The 17546-nt window shown below is 42.6% G+C and overlaps 1 pseudogene; it reads right to left on the bottom strand.

Annotated features, from left to right (window-relative positions):
• Positions 1–490: 490 nt before the first annotated feature.
• Positions 491–15661, bottom strand: LOC115139176 (serine/threonine-protein phosphatase PP1-beta catalytic subunit-like; annotated as a pseudogene).
• Between the last annotated feature and the right edge of the window lie 1885 nt (positions 15662–17546).

The raw sequence follows: 17546 nt of genomic DNA, 5'->3' as shown, positions 1-17546 counted from the left end.
CAGGGATATTGCTCAATGCAAGCCATTTAGATCTACAGCGTCCACATAAGTGAAAATGTCAGTCGGAACCCGGTACCAGAACCACGCAGGTCCCCTAAACAGGGGACATTCCATCTGAGGTCATAAGTGTAAAAACTTTTTTTTTTTACTGTGTAGATACTTTTGGGCTAGAAAAATCATGCCATGTTTGACACTTCTGGTTTAAAGAATCACATTTGTACAAAATATTTCTAAACAGCCCAGACTGATTCATTACCCAAATGAATGGCACAATAATCATGACAGACATAGGCCAAGGGTGCCTTCAAAACATGAAACGCATGTCCAAATGATTTGATAAAACTGCTGATCTACATTTACAAATTGGCTGACAGATGTAATTATTACCTTTGATGGACAGTGGAACAACACTAGGCCCTCCAACACTGCTCCCATTGAGTAGCAATGTTTTTTTTAAGGCAGCCCAAAGAATAATGACAGACACCAGAGGCAGGGTCAACGGCACTGTTCCATTTATTCCATTCAAAGAGTGAAACGAAAATTTTACAAATCTCAAAACTGTTTAAAACACTGAGTTTCCAACTTCAAGAGACTGATAGATCAGAACAAGGCAAAGGGCGAGATATAGCCAACCTCAAACCTAAACTTCAGTAAGCTCATTAGGTGGATGACAATTCTGAACCAGATATTGGAATCATCTCTTGAAAGGTACACATACTGTATTCACTATTCACGTTCTGATGCCTTGCTGGTTGTTGACATCAGCCTCTTTCGGCTGTCCTCTAAGATCTACCACTAGGGGGCAGCAATGTCTAAGTAAGTGATCCCGCTACAAAGTGCCATCTCGGCCTCACCCCGAGCTTGGTAAGCATGTGCTTGACCCCCGTGTGATGTAATATGCCATGTTTACAAGAACTGCAGGGGCAATGGGGAATGCTGAAAACAGCTTGTGTAAAGTTAAAAACTTGTAATCGTCTAGTGGGGCCAACTGGCCGTGTTTGAGAAAAATAATATTCAACACCAATAGAAATCCGGTGCCTTTGACTCTTGCCTTAACTTTCCAAGCCACCACCATCTATACAGGCACACAGTTAAAGCAATGTTCATAAACAGTCTTCAGCAATTGAAGCAGGTTCGGTGGAGACGAGGAGAGGGCTGGTGGACAAAATTGATTCAAAACCAACAGGCATTTTAAACACCCATTTGTTGTGAACCCTTTGAGTTGAGGACACATGACCTCAACTGTACTAGTTGTTAACTGTTAACATGTATACACAGTTAATGTACAGAATGTGTATATACCGTCATTTTGTATGGTTCTGATAATATGCATTTGCACAAGTACTTTCAAAGTTGTTAATAGTTCATTAGTGTCTCCATAAAGAGAAATGAGTCCAACGGGGTGAAAATGACTTGCTCCAAACTCATTAAGAGGCTAAACCATTCCACACAGCTACTGTAGCCAAAACGACCAATGTTATTAGTAATATTGTGAGAAGGTTACACATTAGCAGGGTAAATTGTGAGACTGTGTGGAGAGGATCTCACGTTATTGTCTTGAGTCAAGGCTGGGGTAAAGAACCCAACACACACACACACTCATATTATTCAATACTTTTCTATACCTGAAGGCAGAAAAGCATCCCTTCAGAATGCATTGCCCCTTTCCACAAAAGGTATGTATCGTATTGCTGCACCGTAGCAACCCATTTCATAGCATTGAAAAACCACATGTCACTTATATTATTAATAAAAATACCAACAAACAAGCAAAGAAAAAAAATACGTTCACAGCAAAGATTTAATATTTTACACATGAAATAGGTGAGTGGGGGTCAGGGGGGCTAGAGCACTTCCCATAGATGGGAGGGAGGGGACAGGACGTTTCAGGGGGCAATAGAGGAAATGGTGCAAGGAGGAGGCGAGGTGGGGGGCCAGGCGCTCACCTCTTCTTTGGGGCTTGGGCAGTACGAGGCGGGGTTACAGGGCGTCCCGTGTTCACTCCCCATACTGGTACTTAGCTTTTTTCTCTGAAGGCTTCAAAATCTGAGAGACAGTATTAATACTTAGTGTTAACAGCACTGGTAGACTCATCCACAGTGAGTGAGTGTGTGCGTGCGTGTTTGTTCTCACCTGAAAGGAACACATGAGGGACTCATCCACGCTCATCATGCCCCCAGCGTTGTCAAACTCCCCGCAGTAGTTGGGAGCTGAGAACAGCGTCACCAGCTGCCGTTTGGCAAAGAACTCATAGCCGTCCTCAACAACCTTCAGGTACAGAACAACACTTTTAAGTTAACGAACATCCTTTAGAGTTTCATCCTAATGAACATAGCACTCAGTATCTCATGCATCCTAATGAACAGTGGTGTAAAAATACTTTAAAAAGTACTACTTTAGTCTAGGGTATTTTTTACAACTTGACTACATTCCTAAAGAAAATGATTAACTTAATCTCCATACATTGTCCCTGACACCCAAAAAGTACTCCTTAAATTTTGAATGATTAGGAAATCAGGAAAAGAAAAGTCGAATTCACACACTTTAAGAGAACATCCCTAATGCCTCTGATCTGGCGGACTCACTAAAAACATACTTTGTTTGTAAATTCTGACAGTGTTAGAGCGTGACCCTTGCTATCCGTAAATGAAGGAAATTATGCCATCTGGTTTGCTTAATATAAGGAATTAGACAATATTTACACTTTTGATAGTTAAAGTATATTTACAACCAAATACTTTTAGACTGACTTCAGTATTTTACTGGGACTGGAGTCATTCTATATTAAGGTAGCTTTACTTTTACCACCACTGCTAATGAACCAATAGCCCTCAGTATCCCATACATCCTAACGAACCAATAGCCCTCAGTATCTCATACATCCTAACGAACCAATAGCCCTCAGTATCTCATACATCCTAACGAACCAATAGCCCTCAGTATCTCATACATCCTAACGAACCAATAGCCCTCAGTATCTCATACATCCTAACGAACCAATAGCCCTCAGTATCTCATACATTCTAATGAACCAATAGCCCTCAGTATTAAGTCCGGGACAATAACAGTATCGATACTTGTTAGTATTGTTGCAAAGAAACACACAAAACAAATTCAACTTCTTTAGGAAAACAGCCCAAATGTTGGAATCAAACACCATTATGTTGTCATCCAGTAGGGTTGCACGATTTGAACAAAATAACAAATTACGATTTTTGGGGCCGTATATTACAATTGTGATTTTCAAACACTTGCAAATTTCATAAGACATGGTTAAAACAAGTGTCCAGGTAGAGAAGATCACTTATACATTTAGCACAGAATGTATTCATATGATATAACTGAATACAAAACCAAATCCCCCAAAAATTGTTGAACATATGAGACAGGATTATTTCACCTACATATTAACAAACACATGAACATGACCAATAGTGTGCTATAAGTGCAGCACTTATTAATTAATTACTAACATTGAGCCCCTATTTTCTATACTACATACTACCAAAAGTATGTGGATACCTGCTCGTCAAACATCTCATTCCAAAATCATGGGCATTAATATGGAGTTGGTCCCCCCCTTTGCTGCTATAACAGCCTCCACTCTACTGGGAAGGCTTTCCCCTAGATGTTAGAACTTGCTTTCATTCAGCCACAAGAGCATTAGTACGATCAGGCACTGATGTTGGGCAATTAGGCCTGGCTTGCAGTAGGCGGTCCAATTCATCCCAAAGGTGTCGATGGAGTTGAGGTCAGGGCTCTGTACAGGCCAGTGAAGTTCTTCCACACCGATCTCAACAACCCATTCCTGTATGGACCATGTTTTGTGCACGGGGGGCATTGTCATGCTGAAACAGGAAAGGGCCTTTCCCAAACTGTTGCCACATAGTTGGAAGCACAGAATCATCTAGAATGTCATTGTATGCTGTAGCGTTAAGAATTGCATTAATTGGAAGTAAGGGTCCTAGCCCGAACCATGACAAACAATCCCAGATCAAACTTTGCACTATGCATTCGGGCAGGTAGCGTTCTCCCGACAAACCCAGATTTGTCCATCGGACTGCCAGATGATGAATTCATCACTGCTCCAGAGTCCAATGGCAGTGAGCTTTACACCACTCCAGCCAACGCTTGACATTGTGCATGGTGATCTTAAAAACTTGTGTGCAGCTGCTCGACCATGTAAACCCACTTCGTGAAGCTCCCAACGATCAGTTATTGTGCTGACGTTGCTTCCAGAGGCAGTTTGGAACTCGGTAGTAGGGTTGCAAAGGGTCGGAAACTTTCCGGTAAATTTCAGGCATTTTTCCGGATATTTTCCATGGGAAGTTAAGCCTGGGAATTTGGGGAATTTTGTTTAAAATCAAACGTTATAACTTAACAGTGAACCTTTTTTGTGGGATACACATAAGGAAATTCTAGGTCTTGTGGCATATTTTAGTTAAACTTTCCCCAATTCAATGGAATTGCAACCCTTTGCATGCATAGTGCATTCGTCCATCACATGTGCAGTGCATTCGTCCATCACACATACAGCTGATTCAAGATCTTGCACACTAATGAGATGCTACTGAGCCCACACTACTACACTGAGCCAAAGAGTACAGTCGTGGCCAAAAGTTGAGAAAAACACAAATATTAATTTTCAAAGTCTGCTGCCTTAGTTTGAATGGTGGCAATTTGCATATACTCCAGAATGTTATGAAGAGTGATCAGATGAATTGCAATTAATTGCAAAGTCCCTCTTTGCCATGCAAATGAACTGAATCCCCAAAAAACATGTCCACTGCATTTCAGCCCTGCCACAAAAAGACCAGCTGACATCATGTCAGTGATTCTCTTGTTAACGAGGACAAGGCTGGAGATCACTATGTCATGCTGATTGAGTTCGAATAACAGACTGGAAGCTTCAAAAGAGGGTGGTGCTTGGAATCATTGTTCTTCCTCTGTCAACATGCCATCATCATTGCTTTGCACAAAAAGGGCTTCACAAGCAAGGATATCTCTGCCAGTAAGATTGCACCTAAATCAACCAGTTATAGGATCATCAAGAACTTCAAGGAGAGCGGTTCAATTGTTATGAAGAAGGCTTCAGGGCGCAAGAAACTCCAGCAAGCGTCAGGACTGTATCCCAAAGTTGATTCAGCTGCAGGATCGGGACACCACCATTACAGAGCTTGCTCAGGAATGGCAGCAGGCAGGTGTGAGTGCATCTGCACGCACATTGAGGCGAAGACTTGGAGGATGGCCTGGTGCCAAGAAGGGCAGCAAAAAAGCCACTTCTCTCCAGGAAAAACATCAGGGACAGACTAATATTCTGCAAAAGGTACAGGGATTGGACTGCTGAGGCCTGGGGTGAAGTCATTTTCTCTGATGAATCCCTTTCCGATTGTTTGGGGCATCCAGAAGAAAGCTTGTCCGAAGAAAACAAGGTGAGCGCTACCATCAGTCCTGTGTCATGCAAACAGTAAAGCATCCTGAGACCATTGATGTGTGGGGTTGCTTCTCAGCCAAGGGAGTGGGCTCACTCACAATTTTGCCTAAGAACACAGCCATGAATAGAATGGTACCAACACATCCCCCGAGAGAAACTTCTCCCAACCATCCAGGAACAGTTTGGTGACGAACAATGCCTTTTCCAGCATGATGGAGCACCTTGCCATAAGGCAAAAGTGATAACCAAGTGGCTTGGGGAACAAAACATCGATATTTTGGGTCCATGGCAAGGAAACTCCCCAGACCTTAATCCCATTGAGAACTTATTGTCAATCTTCAAGAGGCGGGTGGACAAACAAAACCCCACAAATTCTGACAAACTCCAAGCATTGATTATGCAAGAATGGGCTGCCATCAGTCAGGATGTGGCCCAGAAGTTAATTGATAGCATACCAGGGCGGATTGCAGAGGTCTTGAAAAAGATGGGTAAACACTGAAAATATTGCTTCTTTGCATCAACTTCATGTAATTGTCAATAAAAGCCTTTGCTTGTAATTATACTTCAGTATTCCATAGTAACATCTGACAAAAATATTTAAAGACACTAAAGCAGCAAACTTTGCGGAAATTAATATTTGTGTCATTCTGAAAACCTTTGGCCACGACTGTACATGCTTTCTGGTAAGTTTTGATTAAATGCAAGTAAAACTAAATGGATGCTATTCAACCGATCATTGCCCGCACCTGCCCGCCCATCCAGCATCACTACTTTGGACGGCTCCGACTTAGAATACGTGGATAACTACAAATACCTAGGTGTCTGGCTAGACTGTAAACTCTCCTTCCAGACTCACATTAAGCATCTCCAATCAAAAATGTAATCTAGAATTGGCTTCCTATTTCGCAACAAAGCATCCTTCACTCATGCTGCCAAACATACCCTCGTAAAACTGACCATCCTACCGATCCTTAACTTCGGCGTTGTCATTTACAAAATAGCCTCCAACACTCTACTCGGCAAACTGGATGTGGTCTATCACAGTGCCATCCGTTTTGTCACCAAAGCCCCATATACTACCCACCACTGCAACCTGTACGCTCTCGTTGGCTGGCCCTCGCTTCATATTCGTCGCCAAACCCACTGGCTACAGGTTATCTACAAGTCTCTGCTAGGTAAAGCCCCGCCCTATCTCAGCTCGCTGGTCACCATAGCAGCACCCACTTGTAGCACACGCTCCAGCAGGTATATCTCACTGGACACCCCCAAAGCCAAATCCTCCTTTGGTCGCCTTTCCTTCCAGTTCTCTGCTGCCACTGACTGGAACGAACTGCAAAAATCACTGAAGCTGGAGATTATTATTTATTTTATTTCAACTAATGGAAGGATTTAATCATTTGCAATTATGTCTACTTATGATAAGGTAAAAGGTTTACGTTTACATATGATATGGTAAATATATCCAATGCAAAAAACAACTACATTTAAATGGTATTAATATTAATTTGCATATTTTCATTAATTCACATATATTCCCACGGAAAGTTTCCACCTCTGAATATTCCCCAAAATGTGCAACCCTACTCGGTAGTGAGCGTTGCAACCATGAGCGTTGCAACTGTGAGCTTGTGGGGCCTACCATTTCGCAGCTGAGCTGTTGTTGCTCCTAGATGTTTCCACTTCACAATAACATTGCTTACAGTTGACCGGTGCAGCTCTAGAACGGACTGACCTATGACGGTGCCAAGTTGAAACTCAGAGCTCTTCAGTAAGGCCATTCTACTGCCAATGTTTGTCTATGGAGATTTCATGGCTGTGTGCTGGATTTTATACATCTGTCAGCAGCAGGTGTGGCTGAAATAGCCGAATCCGCATACATCTATATACACACAAAAGTAAGTGTGTGTGTGTGTATATATATATATATATAACCATTATGAGTAATAAACTAAGTTAGTTATTTATTCAGGCAGCCATAGGCTGCAGATAGAATAGGAAGCTTATGATTGAGTAATTATTTACCCTGAACAAAAATATAAACGCAACATGTAAAGTGCTAATCCCATGTTTCATGAGCTGAAATATGAGCCCAGAAATGTTCCATAAGCACAAAAAGCTTAAAGGTAATAACATGTTGTGCACAAATGTGTTTACATCACTGTTAATGATCATTTTATCCTTTGTCAAGATAATCTATCCACTTGACAGGTGTGGCATATCAAGAAGCTGATTAAACAGCATGAACATTGCACAGTGCTGGGGACAATTAAAGGCCACTAAAATGTGCAGGTGTCACAACACAATGCCACAGATGTCTCAAGTTAAGGGATATTGCAATTGGCATGCTAACTGCAGGAATGTCCATCAGAGCTGTTGCCAGAGAATTTAATGTTAATTTCTGTACCATAAGCAATGTACTACGTCGTTTTAGAGAATTTGGCAGTACATCCAACCGACCTCACAACCGCAGACCACATGTAACCATGTCAGCCCAGGACCTCCACATGTCTGTAATAAAACCCTTTTGTGGCAAAAAAACGAATTCTGATTGACTGGGCCTGGCTCCCCAGTGGGTCGGCCTGGCTCCAGGCTCAACCATGGCTGCGCTACTGCCCAGTCATGTGAAATCCATAGATTAGGGCCTAATGAATTTATTTCAATTGACTGATTTCCTTATATGAACTATTTGTCATGTTGCCTCTTGCTGTCACCACAACTCTGAGGCACTTTTTGCACAGCACTTGCATTTGGTTGACATTGGTTTGCCTGTCGCTAAAATACTGCCAAATCACTGAAGATGTGCTCTTTGGCACCAAATCAACGTTCATTAGCACTAGCAGGACTCATTTTTCCGACACACTGAGGTCAAGCCACAGAGTTTCTAAACATCCTACTGTATGGTCTTTGGTGAAGCCCTCTCTTCTCATCACCATCTAACTGCACGCCTGAAACAGGGATGCTTGTGATTCGCCTGCATGTGCACGCCATGCAGAGTGAGAGAGCCCGCTTGTGATTGGTCAGCATCCTTTGTGCATGTAGAGTGTGAATGCGCATCTCATTGGAGGAGGTACCATAGTGTAGTTTGTTGTATTAATGAAGTTTCAAAGAAAATAGAAAAATCGCAGCCTCTTGCGATATGGATAGTGCATGTCAATATCGCACTTACGATTTTAATTTGATTAAATCGTGCAGCCCTATCATCCAGAGTCACATTTATTTTCCAAGTTTCAGCACACAATGTTTTACATACAGCAGGTTTTAAAGGTCTTCTTCCTGTTGCGATACTGGTATCGTCACAGCCCTACTCAGTATCTCCTACATTGGGTCAGTATAAAGGCTCTACCTGGTGGGCTCTGCAGATGAGGTCCAGGTCATGGCGGTTGAGGAACTTGCTGACCACGTCGGCCCCAAAGGTGAAGGAGACGCCCCGGTCGTTTTCCCCCCAGCCCTGCACGTCTTTGTCTGGATCTGACCACAGCAGGTCACACAGCAGGCCTAGCACAGAGAAGGCGCGGTCAGCACAGTCAGAGCCAGTCACAAATATATCACAAAACATGTAAATCCCCCTGACACACACGTTAACACACCTGTGTCAGGGACATCAGTGGGCCTCATGATGCGTCGGATTTGCTCCATGGACTGCAGATCAGGAGAGAGACCTGAGGAAAAGGGATGATTGTTAATGAATAATATTTTTTTTAAATAATAGGGATTGAATTGATAGAAAAGCCCCCATGCATACTACCTCCATGGCAGCAGAAGATCTTCTCATCGATTATAGCGGCAATGGGCAAACAGTTGAAGCAATCTGTGAAGGTCTTCCACAGCTTTATGTTGAATCTGCGTTTGCCTGAGGAACACAACATAGAAAGGACATGGAATTATGCTAATAATTAGTAAAGATCACAAAAGCAATACTATTATGGATCCTCCATCCTCACGGAGAAAGATAACCGATTCAGCATGTGTGGGTGTGACACTGCTTCCGGTCTTACACTCGTCATAGAAACCGTAGATGCGGTTGATGGAGGCACATTCGTGGTTTCCTCTGAGCAGGAAGAAGTTCTCAGGGTATTTGATCTTGTAGGCCAGCAGTAGGCAGATGGTTTCCAGGGACTGCTTGCCTCGGTCCACATAATCCCCCAGGAACAGGTAGTTAGCCTCCGGGGGGAAGCCCCCGTACTCAAAGAGCCGCAGCAGGTCTGTGTACTGGCCATGGATATCACCTAGAGAGAGCAGAGGGGTTGGGAGATTACCATTATTTGATGTGCCCTTTATTTTACCAGGGAAGTCACATTGAGATTTACATTGCCTTTCTTTTTTAAAGTGCAACCTGGACACCTGGAAGGAGTGGAGAAGAGAGTGAGTGACTAGACTTGAGCCAGATTGTGTCCTTGCTGGAAGGGAGATGGCCCCATCCGGCAGAGCCGCAGACACTCGAGGGAGACAGCATTTATATCCTCCTGCTCTACTTACTGAGCTAGGCCTTTGTCTCTCCAATGTGTTATCCTATCCTCTCCTTTCTCTCTGACATTATGGCTTAAAGACAACTGTGTGGTATGGATAGTGCCAGGACACCAGTGAATTTATAGGCATCTGTAGTTTTATTTACCTGAAGATTTCTATGAGGACAGGTATGGGTACCTGTTTCTTCATAATTCTGTATTTTATTCCATGAGTTTTAATTTCCTTATTTTTAACTCTATCATTGGGAAAGAGCTAGTAAGTAAGCATTTCACAGTGAAGTCTACACCTGCTATATTCGGCACATGACAAATAAAATTTAATTTGATTTAGGTAGGCTTCTGGACATCTTTCTTGGCCATGTAAAATCACTCACCTTAGGCCTATGTCAGCTTTTTATATTTTTCTAACCCTGGTATGACTCATTTCTCATACACAGCGAGAGAGACAGAGAGACGGAGAGTGCTCCAGAGTAAAGATAGAGCAAGCGGGATAAGTAATTGTACTGACCACAAATTTTGAGCGGCGCCTCCAGCTCCAGTAGGATGGGCTGGCTGAGGAAGATCTCCCGGGACTTGATGCACAACCCCCGCACCTCCGCCTCCGTCATCTGGACTATCTTCCCTGGACGGCATCCTCGCACTTCACAAAAAGATACGGCGATCAATCATCACAACCATGAGTCATGACCCTGCTCTCCATTGTAATCATGCAGACTTTGTTTCACATTCTTTTTTATGGTCTTCAAATCAGTGCAGAATATGAAACCACCGTGTAAGTCCTAAAAGAAGAAACAAAAGTCGGACCAAATACTTTTGATATCGTTGCAAAACCTCAAATTTCAATGTAATTTCATTCAGATCATCAGATGGCATAGATTTACACTTTGACCAATAATAATAACACTGTTGAAACAAAAACAACTTCCAAGGCCCTAACCGATTTCTAATAGGATGACGACTACCGCCGCATACCTAATGGACATTTAGAAAAGGCCTTCTGCTCGACTTCACAAGAGGATTGCAGGTCACAGCCATTTGACTTTCATTAACAGTAATCAATTGGCTAATGGTTTTTAGGGAGTCACCGAGTAAACCTCTCGGCTAGGACATGGATGACATTGAGTTGGGATTTATTTTTATTTTTATGGCTTGCCATTTCGGGTTCAGCAATGTGCTGGCAACATGAAAGGAGTGAGAGTGAGACAGCAAGTGCAAGTGATTGTCATTGCACCTGTGTGCAGTGTTCCAAGTGGAGATAAAGTGTCTTGAAAGCGTGTTATGTATAATTTGATGGTAAAATGTTTTTTATTCATTCATAGTGTGTATTATTTTGGCTAATAAATACAGATGAGGTTGACTGTATTTTTTGTAAGTTTCAAGTTAAAGTCACGTGCACAAGTACAATGCCTGTAAACCCAAAAATGCAGTAATCAATGTCAGTCAATGTAGTACTACAATAACAACGGTAGGACAAAAACATGAGAAATAAAAATAAGAACACAAGAAAGTAAAAAGCTATATACAGGGTCAGTTCCAATAGCATATTTAGACTGAACAAAATTGTTAAAACACAACCATTTCAACGGTTTCACTGAGTTACAGTTCATATAAGGAAATAGGCCCACCCACTTGGGAGCCAGGACAACCCATCTCTAAAACAAAGTTGAGGCAGCTTATGGTAGAGAAATGAGCATTCAATTCAATTATCTGGCAACAGCTCTGGTGGACATTCCTGCAGTCAGCATGCCAATTGGACACTCTCATAACTTGAGACATCTGTGGCATTGTGTTTGGCATTGTGTTGTGTGACAAAACTGCACATTTTAGAGTGGTCTTGTATTGTTTCCAGCACATGGTGCACCTGTGCAATGATCATGCTGTTTAATTAGCTTCTTGATATGCCACACCTGTTAGGTGGATGGATTATCTTGGCAAAGGTGAAATGCTCATTAACAGGGATGTAAACAAATTTGTGCACAAAATGTGAGAGAAATCAACTTTTCTAATGAAACATGGGACCAACACTACATGTTGCCTTCACATTTCTGTTCGGTGTAAAATGTGCTGGGCTATTGGAGTGATACGTATACTTCTGTCCGTGTAGTATATGGACACCCTTTCAAATTATTGGATTCAGCTATTTTAGCTACACTCGTTGTTGACAGGTATAAAATCCAGCACACAGCCATGCAATTTCCATAGACAAACATTGGCAGTAGAATGGCCAGTACTGAAGAGCTCAGTGACTTTCAATGTGGCTCTGTCATTGGATGCCACCTTTCTAACAAGTCAGTTCAGCACTGGTCAACTGTAAGTGCTGTTACTGTGAATTGGAAACGTCTTGGAGCAACAACGGATCAGCCACTAACTGGTAGGCCACACAAGCTCACAGAACGGGACTGCCGAGAGCTGAAGCACATAGTGCTTGTCCTTGGAACACAATAGTGAGTGTTGCAACATAAGCACAACAACTGTTAGTCGGGAGTTTCATAAAATTGGTTTCCATGGCCGAGCAGCCGCACACAAGCCTAAGATCACAATGCAAAACATCGGCTGGAGTGGTGTAACGCTTGACACCATTGGAATCTGGAAACACATTCTCTGTAGTGATTAATCACGCTTCATCATCTGGTAGTCCATTGGCCAAATCTGGGTTTAGCAGATGCCAGGAGAGGTTGACCGATGCCAACCAGAGGATGACTGATTAATGGCCAATTAATTATGGCCGATTTCAAGTTTTCATAACAATCGGTAATCGGCATTTTTGGACGCCGATTACATTGCAATCCACAAGGAAACTGCATGGCAGGCTGACCACCTGTTACGCGAGTGCAGCAAGGAGCCACGGTAGGTTGCTAGCATTAAACTTCTCTTATAAAAAACAAATCAATCTTCACATAATCACTAGTTAACCTAGTAATATCATCAACCATGTGTAGTTAACTAGCTTGTCCTGCGTTGCATATAATCAATGTGGTGGCTGTTGATTTATCATCGAATCACAGCCTAGACTGCATCCAATCTGCTGAGTAGAGTGTTGGAGGCTATTCTGTAAATGACATCGCCAAATGAATGTATCGGAAGGATAGTCAGTTTTACGAGGGTATGTTTGGCAGCATGAGTGAAGGATGATTTGTTGCGAAATAGGAAGCAGATTCTAGATTTAATTTTGGATTGGAGACGCTTAATTTAAGTCTGGAAGGAGAGTTTACAGTATAATCAGACACCTAGGTATTTGTAGTTGTCCACATATTTGAAGTCAGAACCGTCCAGAGTAGTGACACTGGACGGACGGGCAGGTGCGGGCAGCGAAGAGCATGCATTTAGTTTTACTTGCATTGGAGGCCACAGAAGGAGAGTTGTATGACATTGAAGCTCGTCTGGAGGTTGGTTAACACAGTGTCCAAAGAAGGGCCAGAAGTATACAGAATGGTGTCGTCTGCGTAGCGGTGGATCAGAGAATCACCAGCAGCAAGCGCGACATCATTGATGTATACAGAGAAAAGAGTCGGCCCGAGAATTGAACACTGTGGCACCCCTATAGACTGCCAGAGGTCCGGACAAAAGGCCCTCCGATTTGACACAATGAACTCTATCTGAGAAGTAGTTGGTGAACCAGGTGAGGCAGTCATTTGAGAAACCAAGGCTGTCGAGTCTGTCAATCACCACATTCATATTGGCAGAGTCGAAAGCCTTGGCCAGGTTGATGAATACAGCTGCACAGTATTGTCTCTTATCGATGGCGGTTATGATATCGTTTAAGACCTTGAGCATGGCTGAGGTGCATCCATGGCCAGCTCGGAAAGCAGATTGCACAGCAGAGAAGGTACGTGGAATTTGAAATGGTTGGTGATGTGTTTGTTAACTTGGCTTTCGAAGATCTTAGAAAGGCAGGGTAGGATAGATATAGGTCTGTAGCAGTTTGGGTCTAGAGTGTCATCCCCTTTGAAAATGTGGATGACCGTGGCAGCTTTCCAATCTTTGGGGATCTCAGACGATACGAAAGAGATGTTGAACAGGCTAGTAATAGGGGATGCAACATTTTCAGCAGATAATTTTTAAAAACGAGAGGGTCCAGATGGTCGAGCCCGGCTGATTTGTATGGGTCCAGATTTTGGAGCTCTTCCAAAACATCAGCTGTGTGGATTTGGGTAAAGGAGAAATGGGGAGGCTTGGGGAAGTTGCTGTGGGGGGTGCAGGGCTATTGACCGAGGTAGGGGTAGCCAGGTGGAAAGCATGGCCAGAAGTAGAAAAATGCTTTTTGAAAATCTCAATTATAGTGGATTTATCAGTGGTGACAGTGTTTCCTAGCCTCAGTGCAGTGGGCAGCTGGGAGGAGGTGCTATTATTCTCTATAGACTTTAGTGTCGCAGAACGTTTTGAAGTTTGTGCTACATGATGCAAATTTGTGAGTTGCTTTGTGAGGTTTTAAAGGTCACAGCCATTTATGTAAATACCAGCTGAACAGTACCAGTGGCCTGGCTTTGGCCCCAAGTTAGAGCAAGGTCCACACCAACCATGGGTTCCGGGCCCATGTAGATGGAAACAGAAATGTCTGAGCCTTTTGGGTTAAACACCAGGGTAAATCCTGCATGGAAATGCACCATCATTTCATTGTCACACACCATCATTCACTCCTTAACATCGCCTTGATTGTTTCGAAATGAATTAATTATGAGAAAAGAAAACAATACTATGAAGGCTTCTAACGTTAGGGAAATGATAATCTTGAAAATGTTCCATAGGTGAGTTCTGTCCAGAAATAAAACGCTCGGGTACATATCAAACATTGAGAGCGGTTACTGTAGAGTTAAACAGACTACTGATGCGAAACTGAATAGCCAACAAGAGGGCATTTAAAATGAATGTTAGGGCTGTTTGAGTTGACGGATACTAGATTTGTTTGTGTACTTGCTATACATACCGACTACAGACATTCTTAGCTACTTCACCAACAACCGAATAGCCTAGGCGTGTATTGAAAACAAATGTTAATGCAACGTTATTAGTTAGCTTGCACTCAACACGGACTGGGGGGGGGTGTTTCCGCTGGCAAACCAAGCGGTCTGCTCGCAAAATCCCCTCTCTCATCAAGGTGTAAAAACTCACGTTAGCGAGTTAGTCGGTAGCTAGCCACTAAAATGTATACAAAAAAACAGCAACATCCCTGTTCTGTGCTAGGCAAAAAATAACTAACTAACTTGAGCTAAATGGTCAACATCTATTTAACTATTTGGCTAACTTAGTTGGCTAGCTAGTTTGGTAAGCTAGTTAACGTTGTTAATGGCTTGCATGACAGGGCAACACAAATCAAACATATCATTTTGAAAATAAATGTGTTTTCTCTTCGACATGTCTAGTCAGCTAGCTAGGGTGGCTAGCTAGCTAGTTGATGTTAAAATTGTAGCTAGCTCAAACTAGATAGGGTAGCTAGCTAATGCTAGCCACTGACACTGTACTTTGTTGAACCACCTTCCTCTGACGCGCTAACGTTAGCTAGCTATATCGCGAACTCAACTGGCCAATGCCAAATATGAGGTTACATTCGTGTTTTGACACCTGAAAATAACATGACATCATGTTACACGTGTAAGTACTGTCTCCACCATATAACCGCAGGGATAATTGCAAAATAACATGATATATCATACCTTCAAGCAATCGGGAGATGATGCTGTCAACGTTGAGCTCGCTTTCCGCCATTTTCTTCAAAAAACTGAAAACTAGTACGCAGAGAGAACTATCTCCTACTCACCACCCGGGGTCGTGGTTTACTACTTTACAGTACAAACTATTTATTTATTTTATTTTTTATTTCACCTATATTTAACCAGCTGGCCAGTTGAGAACAAGTTCTCTTTTACAACTGCAACCCGGCCAAGATAAAACAAAGCAATGCGACACAAACAACACAGAGTTACACAAGGGATAAACAAACGTACAGTCAATAGCACAATAGAAAAGTCTATATACAGTGGGGCAAAAAAGTATTTAGTCAGCCACCAATTGTGCAAGTTCTCCCTCTTAAAAAGATGAGAGAGGCCTGTAATTTTCATCATAGGTACACTTCAACTATGACAGACAAAATGAGGGGGGAAAATCCAGAAAATCACATTGTAGGATTTTTAATGAATTTATTTGCAGATTATGGTGGAAAATAAGTATTTGGTCAATAACAAAAGTTTATCTCAATAATTTGTTATATACCCTTTGTTGGCAATGACAGAGGTCAAACATTTTCTGTAAGTCTTCACAAGGTTTTCACACACTGTTGCTGGTATTTTGGCCCATTCCTCCATGCAGATCTCCTCTAGAGCAGTGATGTTTTGGGGCTGTTGCTGGGCACCACGGACTTTCAACTCCCTCCAAAGATTTTCTATGGGGTTGAGATCTGGAGACTGGCTAGGCCACTCCAGGACCTTGAAATGCTTCTTAGGAAGCCACTCCTTCGTTGCCCAGGCAGTGTGTTTGGGATCATTGTCATGCTGAAAGACCCAGCCACGTTTCATATTCAATGCCCATGCTGATGAAAGGAGGTTTTCACTCAAAATCTCACGATACATGGCCCCATTCATTCTTTCCTTTACACGGATCAGTCGTCCTGGTCCCTTTGCAGAAAAACAGCCCCAAAGCATGATGTTTCAACCCCCATGCTTCATAGTAAGTATGGTGTTCTTTGGATGCAACTCAGCATTCTTTGTCCTCCAAACACGACGAGTTGAGTTTTTACCAAAAAGTTATATTTTGGTTTCATCTGACCATATGACATTCTCCCAATCTTCTTCTGGATCATCCAAATGCTCTCTAGCAAACTTCAGACGGGCCTGGACATGTACTGGCTTAAGCAGGAGGACACGTCTGGCACTGCAGGATTTGAGTCCCTGGCGGCGTAGTGTGTTACTGATGGTAGGCTTTGTTACTTTGGTCCCAGCTCTCTGCAGGTCATTCACTAGGTCCCCCTGTCTGGTTCTGGGATTTTTGCTCACCGTTCTTGTGATCATTTTGACCCCACGGGGTGAGATCTTGCGTGGAGCCCCAGATCAAGGGAGATTATCAGTGGTCTTGTATGTCTTCCATTTCCTAATAATTGCTCCCACAGTTGATTTCTTCAAACCAAGCTGCTTACCTATTGCAGATTCAATCTTCCCAGCCTGGTGCAGGTCTACAATTTTGTTTCTGGTGTCCTTTGACAGCTCGTTGGTCTTGGCCATAGTGGAGTTTGGAGTGTGACTGTTTGAGGTTGTGGACAGGTGTCTTTTATACTGATAACAAGTTCAAACAGGTGCCATTAATACAGGTAATGAGTGGAGGACAGAGGAGCCTCTTAAAGAAGAAGTTAAATGTCTGTGAGAGCCAGAAATGTTGCTTGTTTTTAGGCGACCAAATACTTATTTTCCACCATAATTTGCAAATAAATTCATAAAAAATCATACAATGTGATTTTCTGGATTTTTTTTTCTCATTTTGTCTGTCATAGTTGAAGTGTACCTATGATGAAAATCGCAGGCCTCTCTCATCTTTTTAAGTGGGAGATCTTGCACAATTGGTGGCTGACTAAATACTTTTTTACCCCACTGTATATGGGGCTTTGGTGACAAAATGGATGGCAGTGTGATAGACTACATCCAATTTGCTGAGTAGAGTGT

The sequence above is a fragment of the Oncorhynchus nerka genome, linkage group LG13 (assembly GCF_034236695.1).
Source record: "Oncorhynchus nerka isolate Pitt River linkage group LG13, Oner_Uvic_2.0, whole genome shotgun sequence".
Taxonomy (NCBI): domain Eukaryota; kingdom Metazoa; phylum Chordata; class Actinopteri; order Salmoniformes; family Salmonidae; genus Oncorhynchus; species Oncorhynchus nerka.
Note: the sequence above shows the minus strand (reverse complement) of the source record. Positions and strands in the feature narration are given on the sequence as shown.